This window comes from Lepus europaeus, chromosome 12 (genome assembly GCF_033115175.1).
Source record: "Lepus europaeus isolate LE1 chromosome 12, mLepTim1.pri, whole genome shotgun sequence".
Classification (NCBI taxonomy): Eukaryota; Metazoa; Chordata; class Mammalia; order Lagomorpha; family Leporidae; genus Lepus; species Lepus europaeus.
This window is the reverse complement of record NC_084838.1, coordinates 36,502,580-36,509,045: the sequence shown is the minus strand read 5'-3', so window position 1 is coordinate 36,509,045 and position 6,466 is coordinate 36,502,580.

Here is a 6,466-nt window from a genome sequence, read left to right as displayed (position 1 = left end):
ATAGGTACCAGGCATCATTGTGGGGGGGGGGGCATTAATTCCAGCTGCCATGATCAGTGAACCTGGTATGAGGCAATAGGGAGTGGTGAGGCCTGTAGCCAACTAGAGTTCAGGCTCTATCTGAAGAAGGCAGCTGCTACGCGCATCTCCAGCCCACTGACTGTTCCAGGGCTTCTGAGTTTTCAAGAAAAAACTAGAAATGTGAAATATCTCCACTGTCGAGCAAGGGAAAAAAATAATGCACAACCGTGCTGGAGCCACACAGCCCGCGGGCCTCCCGGGTGTGGCCTCGGATCTGGGGTCTCCTCACCGGGACAGCCAGGGCAGCCGTGATGTCTTTTGTGCTTCTGTCACCCTGTCCGTGGGGGCGGCGGCAGGCCAGGTGGAACCCAGGCCCCTGGGCCTCCACGGTGGGGGCGGCCCTTCTGTCTCCCGCTCGCGTTCTTCCCCTGAGAACTCGTCCCCCCGCCTCTGCCCGGCGCCATCCCCAGCTCCACCTCACCCTTCTTCCAGAACGCAGGCCCCTCTGGAGACCACCTGTGACCCTGTCTCTTCTTGCTTGGTTCATTGCACGTGAGGGGGCTTTGGAGAGATGCAGGAAGGATTTCCCAAAAGGGCTGAACTGGTTAAGGGTGGTGGTGGGGGGGCTCCATCAACCACACAGGGGGAAAGCACGACCAGTGTGCTCTCAGTGTTACACTTCCCTTCACTACAACCCCGCTGTGTCCTGAGCCAGGGCTCGTCACCTCCAGTTCCAGGCAGAGCACAGAGCTGTACACATCCAGCCCAGCTGACGCACCCTCTTGGGTGGGACCTATCGGCCCCGCTGCTCGTTCTCAGAGCTGGAACCTTCTCCGGTCGCTTCGTGGACATATAAGGCTCTGACACCGTGAGGGAGGGCAATAGCTTCTCTCCCGGCCTCAGCTCCACGTAAACACCACCCTGGCTGAGGCTCCCTGCTGACACGGACCTCCCCGGGGTTGGGGTTATCTCGCCTTTCCCCTTCTTCATGCAAACACACACACACACACACACACCCGTGGCTCCAGGCCCGGTTTCTGTCATGAAGGCCTGCACTATTTCTTGCTGATTAAAACGCGGAATCCTAAACATTCCTGGGAAGGAGTCCGCCCTGGACAGAAACGACTCGTGGGTTCACCCTTGGCCGTGGCGTGTGCTGCCTTCTCTCCAAACCAGAAACGCCAAGCATCATGGGAGGTTCTCATTTAGTTTTCAAGGTGATGATGATTTTTTGCATGCTTGTACCGATGTCTCTTAAGAGGACCACTGTGGTGTGTTCTGACGCCAGGCACAGCGTAGGAACTGTGCAGGGCGGGTGTGCAGCGTGGAGTCCAGACACAAAGTACTCACCGGGCCGGGGGAGGTCACTTTCTGGAAACAGCCGCGATGGAACCACAGATTCCCGAAAGACCTCTTAGGCCAGTGCTTCCCAGATACGGTTGCCCATCAGAAGCATATATGGGGAGCTTGAAAGAATTCCTGAAGTCCAACCTACACCTCGGAATTTAGAAACTTGAAGGTAAGGCCCAGGGGGAGGGTCTCTAGGCAATTCTGATGCGCCATGTGGAGGCCCCTTGTCCGGCACAGTCTCTGTCCGATGCCCCTGTGCTGTCCTGATGCCATGTGGAGGGCCCTTGTCCAGCGCAGTCTCTGTGCGATGTCCCTGTGCTGCATCCTGCCAAGCGGTTGTCTTCTCTCTCCTCTGGTTCCTCCAGGGCTGACAGAGCCCCTGCCTTCAGAGCACCCCCTCCCGTCCTTAACCAAATCAGCTCTGGCGGGAAATTCTTCCTGCATCTCTCCGAAGCCCCCTCGCTGCTCCGGCTCTGCCTTCGAGGCCCTGCGGCCCCGCCTTCACCCACTGGGAAATCAGAGGGCCCAAGTTTGCCCTGGGCACCGCCTCCTGCCCGCCTCTGGCCTCTCAGACCTGCCCCAGCTTTCCAAGACCATCTGAGCACACGTGTCATAGACTGCCTGCCTATCGGTATGGCCTGCTAATGCTGACCAGGTAATATCCAGATCTATCAACAAAAGAGCACCATGCTCAGCCCTGGGCTGCTCCAGGGACAGGCAGTAAGATGCAAAACCTCGGGCCTTCGTGAAGGGCTGCGTTTGGCAGCTTGGCTGTGACTGACATAAGGATGACATGTGGCAGCAAAGGAGTCCACGGAGCTGGAGCGCAAGGACGGAATCACGTGACTTCGCAGGCTCAGCCAGGGCCGTGTGGACGCTGTGTGGAGAGGCAGGGGTGTCGCAGGGAACCAGCTGCTCACAGGCTCGCTCCAGAACAGCATGGATGCTGGCCCCCTCCTCCGCCCCATCTGAGGCCACTCGGCGGCTCTTGGTCAAGACACACTCCTGCAGCGTTGACAGCAAGAGCAGGTAGTGGCGTGAACGAGCCGCAGCCACAGCGGCCACAGTGACCACACCCCAGCTGAGCTGCGGGAAGGACAAGACCCTCACATTTCTTTTCTTTTTCCTAAAGATTTGTTTATTTATTTGAAAGGCAGAGTTACAGAGAGGGAGAGGCAGAGAGAAACAGAGAGAGAGAGAGAGAGAGAGAGAGAGAGAGAGAGAGAGAAGTCTCCCATCCACTGGTTCACTCCCCAAATAGCTGCAATGGCAAGATCTGGGCCTATCCGAAGCCAAGAGCCAGGAGCTTACTCTGGGTCTCCCACATTGGTTCAGAGGTCCAAGGACCTTGGGTTATCTTCTATTGCTTCCTCCAAGCCATAGCAGAGCTGGGTTGGAAGTGCAGCAGCCAGGACTTGAACTGGCACCCAAATGGGATGCTAGCAATGTAGGCAAAGGCTTTACCCACTACGCCACAGGGCCAGTCCCAATACAGATTTTTTTAATAGAAAGCTTTTATTTAATAAATATAAATTTCATAAGTACAACTTTTGGATTATAATGGTTCTCCCCCCCATATCCACCCTCCCACCCCTAAACCATCCCTAAACCTCCTACTCCCTCTCCCATCCCATTCTTCGTTAAGATTCACTTTTTTTTTTTTTGACAGGCAGAGTGGACAGTGAGAGAGAGAGACAGAGAGAAAGGTCTTCCTTTTCCGTTGGTTCACCCTCCAATGGCCACTGCAGCTGGCACGCTGCGGCCGGCACACCACGCTGATCTGAAGCCAGGAGTCAGGTGCTTCTCCTGGTCTCCCATGTGGGTGCAGGGCCCAAGGACTTGGGCCATCCTCACTGCACTCCTGGGCCACAGCAGAGAGCTGGTCTGGAAGAGGGGCAACTGGGACAGAATCCGGCACCCTGACAGGGACTAGAACCTGGGGTGCCAGCACCACAGGCGGAGGATTAGTCTATTGAGCCATGGCGCCAGCCAAGATTCATTTTTGATTATCTTTATCTACAGAAGATCAACTCTATACTGAGTAAAGATTTCAACAGTTTGCACCCACACAGACACACAAAGCATAAAGTACTGTTTGAAGACTAGTTTTATCATTAATTCTCATAGTACAACACATTAAGGACAAGAGGTCCTACATGGGGAGCAGGTGCACAGTGACTCCCGTTGTTGATTTAACAATTAACATTCTTATTTACGACATCAGTAATCACCCGAGGCTCTTGTCATGAGCTGCCAAGGCTATGGAAGCCTTGAATTCACAAACTCCGACCTTATTTAGACAAGGCCATAATCAAAGTGGAAGTTCTCGCCTCCCTTCAGAGAAAGATACCTCCTTCTTTGATGGCCCTTTCTTCCCACCAGGATCTCACAGAGAGATCTTTCATTTGCCACAGTGTCTTGGCTTTCTAGGCCTGAAATGCTCTCATGGACTTTTTAGCCAGATCTGAATGCCTTAAGGGCTGATTCTGAAGCCAGAGTGCTATTTAGGGTGTTTGTCATTCTATGAATCTGCTGTGTGGCCTGCTTCCCATGTTGGATTGTTCTCTCCTTTTTATTTCCATCAATTATTATTAGCAGACACTGGTCTTATTTATGTGATCCCTCTGACACTTAATCCTGTCTTTATGCTCAGTTATGAACTTAAACTGATCACTTTAACTAGTAAGATGGCATTAGTACCTGCCAACTTAATGGGATTTGGAGTCCCATGGCAAGCCAAAACACATTTTTAAAAATGCACAATGGGGCTGGCACTGTGGTGCCACAAGTTAAAGCCTCTGCCTACAGTGGGCTCCCACGTGGGCTCCTGTATGAGTCCTGACAGCTCCACTTCTGATACAGCTTCCTGCTAGTGTGCCTGGGAAAGCAGCCAAAGATGGCCTAAATGCTTGGGCCCCTGCTCCAGCATCATGGGAGACCAGGAAGAAGCTCCTGGCTCCTGGCTTCCGCCTGGCCCAGCCCGGGCTGTTAGGACCATTTGTGGAGTGAACCTGAGGATGGAAACTCTCTCTCTCTGTCTCTCTCTCTGTCTCTCTCTGTCTCTCTCTCTGTCTCTCTCTCTCTGTGTCTCTTCCTGTTCGGCTGCCTTTTGAATAAGTAAATATTTTACTTTAACGCACACATTAGAAATCCTCCTAACGGAACTGGGAAGAAGAACAGCAAAAGTGGAAGAAATCAGAAATTAGTGAGCCCAGGTGAAATGATAAAGCCCAGGAGGGAAAATCCTAGAGGTCACGGGTGCCTCCGCCGGGAGGGAGAAGTGCAAATGTATCTGGGTCCAGTCTCCCGGGCGGTGGTGCTGTGCGACCTGGGCAAACCGCTGCTCTCTAGGTCTCTTTCCCCCCACCCCCCACCCCCCAAAGGAGCGCCTCTCGGGTCCTCTCGGGGAGAGGCACGGGTACAGCCCCGGCCGGCCGGCAGGTGGCGCCACAGACGCGGGCGGAGCCCCATTGGCGGCCTGCGCGGGGACGGGGCGGGCGGCGGCCGTGACCCCGGGCGAGCCGGCACCCAAGCCCGCACCGCACCAGCGTCCGAGCCGCAGCCCGCTGCAGCAACCACGCCTCTGCCCCCCGCACGGGCGGCACACGCGTCCCCGTGGTGGCAGCCTTCGCCCCGGGAGCCCCGCGTGCACAGTGTGAGCCCCCAGGGCGCCTGCGCTCCCTGGGGTGGCCTCGGATGAACCCTGCGGACCCAGACACCCTCAGCCCTCAGCGCCGCCGCCCAGCAGCCCGGCCCGGACGCACCCCTCACTGCTGAGGGCTGAGGCGGGCGCCGCTGGGGTCCCCGAGAAACGAGAAGCCGGGTCCTTAGCGCGGTGTCGCTCCGCCTTCAGGCCGAACTGCAAAAAACCGCGCTTGTCAGGGGCGGGCGTGGGCCTGCCGGCCAGATCAGGTTAGCACGGCCGCGTCCCGAAGCTGAGTCCTGGCTCGATGCTGATGCTCAGCCTGGGAGACCCGAGAGCCTTCCGTATTGCTGGGTTTTGGGGAGTGAGCCAGCAGCCGGGGGAGTGCCGGCTACTCTTTCTCCTTCTCTCTCTCTCTCTCTCTTTCTCTCTTCCCCACTCTCCTCCTCTCCCCCTCTCTCCTTAGCTGTCAAACTAACAGGCAGCCCAGTTTCAGGAGGAAGCCAAAGCCTGAGGTGTGGCCATCCTGGGTGAGGCTCCCGTACTTTGCTGCTGTGTCCCCAGTGAGTCCCCAGAGCTCTGTGACCCCGCAGCCCTCGTGTAGGAGGAGGTCATGGCCTGCCTTGGTAACTGAGGGGTCCCAGGGGGCTGTGGGGAGCACACGGGCGAGAAGATGACTCAGGAGCAGGGATCCTGCCACCCTGGGGGAGGCTCAGCCTTGGTCTCTAACCACCTCTCCTGCCTGCTTAACCAGCCCATGGCTTGGTGGCCCGGAGACACCCTCCTCCTCAGACTCAGGCCACGCCTGGAGCAGATGGAGCCCTGGGGCATCCCGATGCACCTGCTGGCCCAGTTTCTCCCCAGGGGAGGGCTCTCCTGGAGGCAGTGATATTTTCATGGGGCTGTGGAGCTGGCCAGAGCCTTGCTTTCCTGAATGAGTTCCTTGTTCCTCCCCCTGCACCAGGGTGGAGGGTGGGGTGTCCTGGGGGTCAGGGTGCGGGCAGATGGGGGCCAGACTCCCATGAGATGCAGAGGCAGAGGGGTTCACATCCTGGCTGGAGAGTAGCAGCTTGCGCAGATCCAGGAACTGATATGCTGCTTGATGTTCGTTTGATCCATTCCGTGGGCTGTTTCTATTTCATAGCAGTTGTTATTTTGATGAAGTCTGCACTTTTTTTTTTTTTTTTTTTTGGACAGGCAGAGTTAGACAGTGAGAGAGAGACAGAGAGAAAGGTCTTCCTTTCCATTGGTTCACCCCCCAAATGGCTGCTACAGCCAGCACGCTGCGCTGATCCGAAGCCAAGAGCCAGGTGCTTCTCCTGGTCTCCCATGCGGGTGCAGGGCCCAAGCACTTGGGCCATCCTCCACTGCACTCCCAGGCCACAGCAGAGAGCTGGCCTGGAAGAGGGCCAACCGGGACAGAATCTGGCGCCCCGACCGGGACTAGAACCC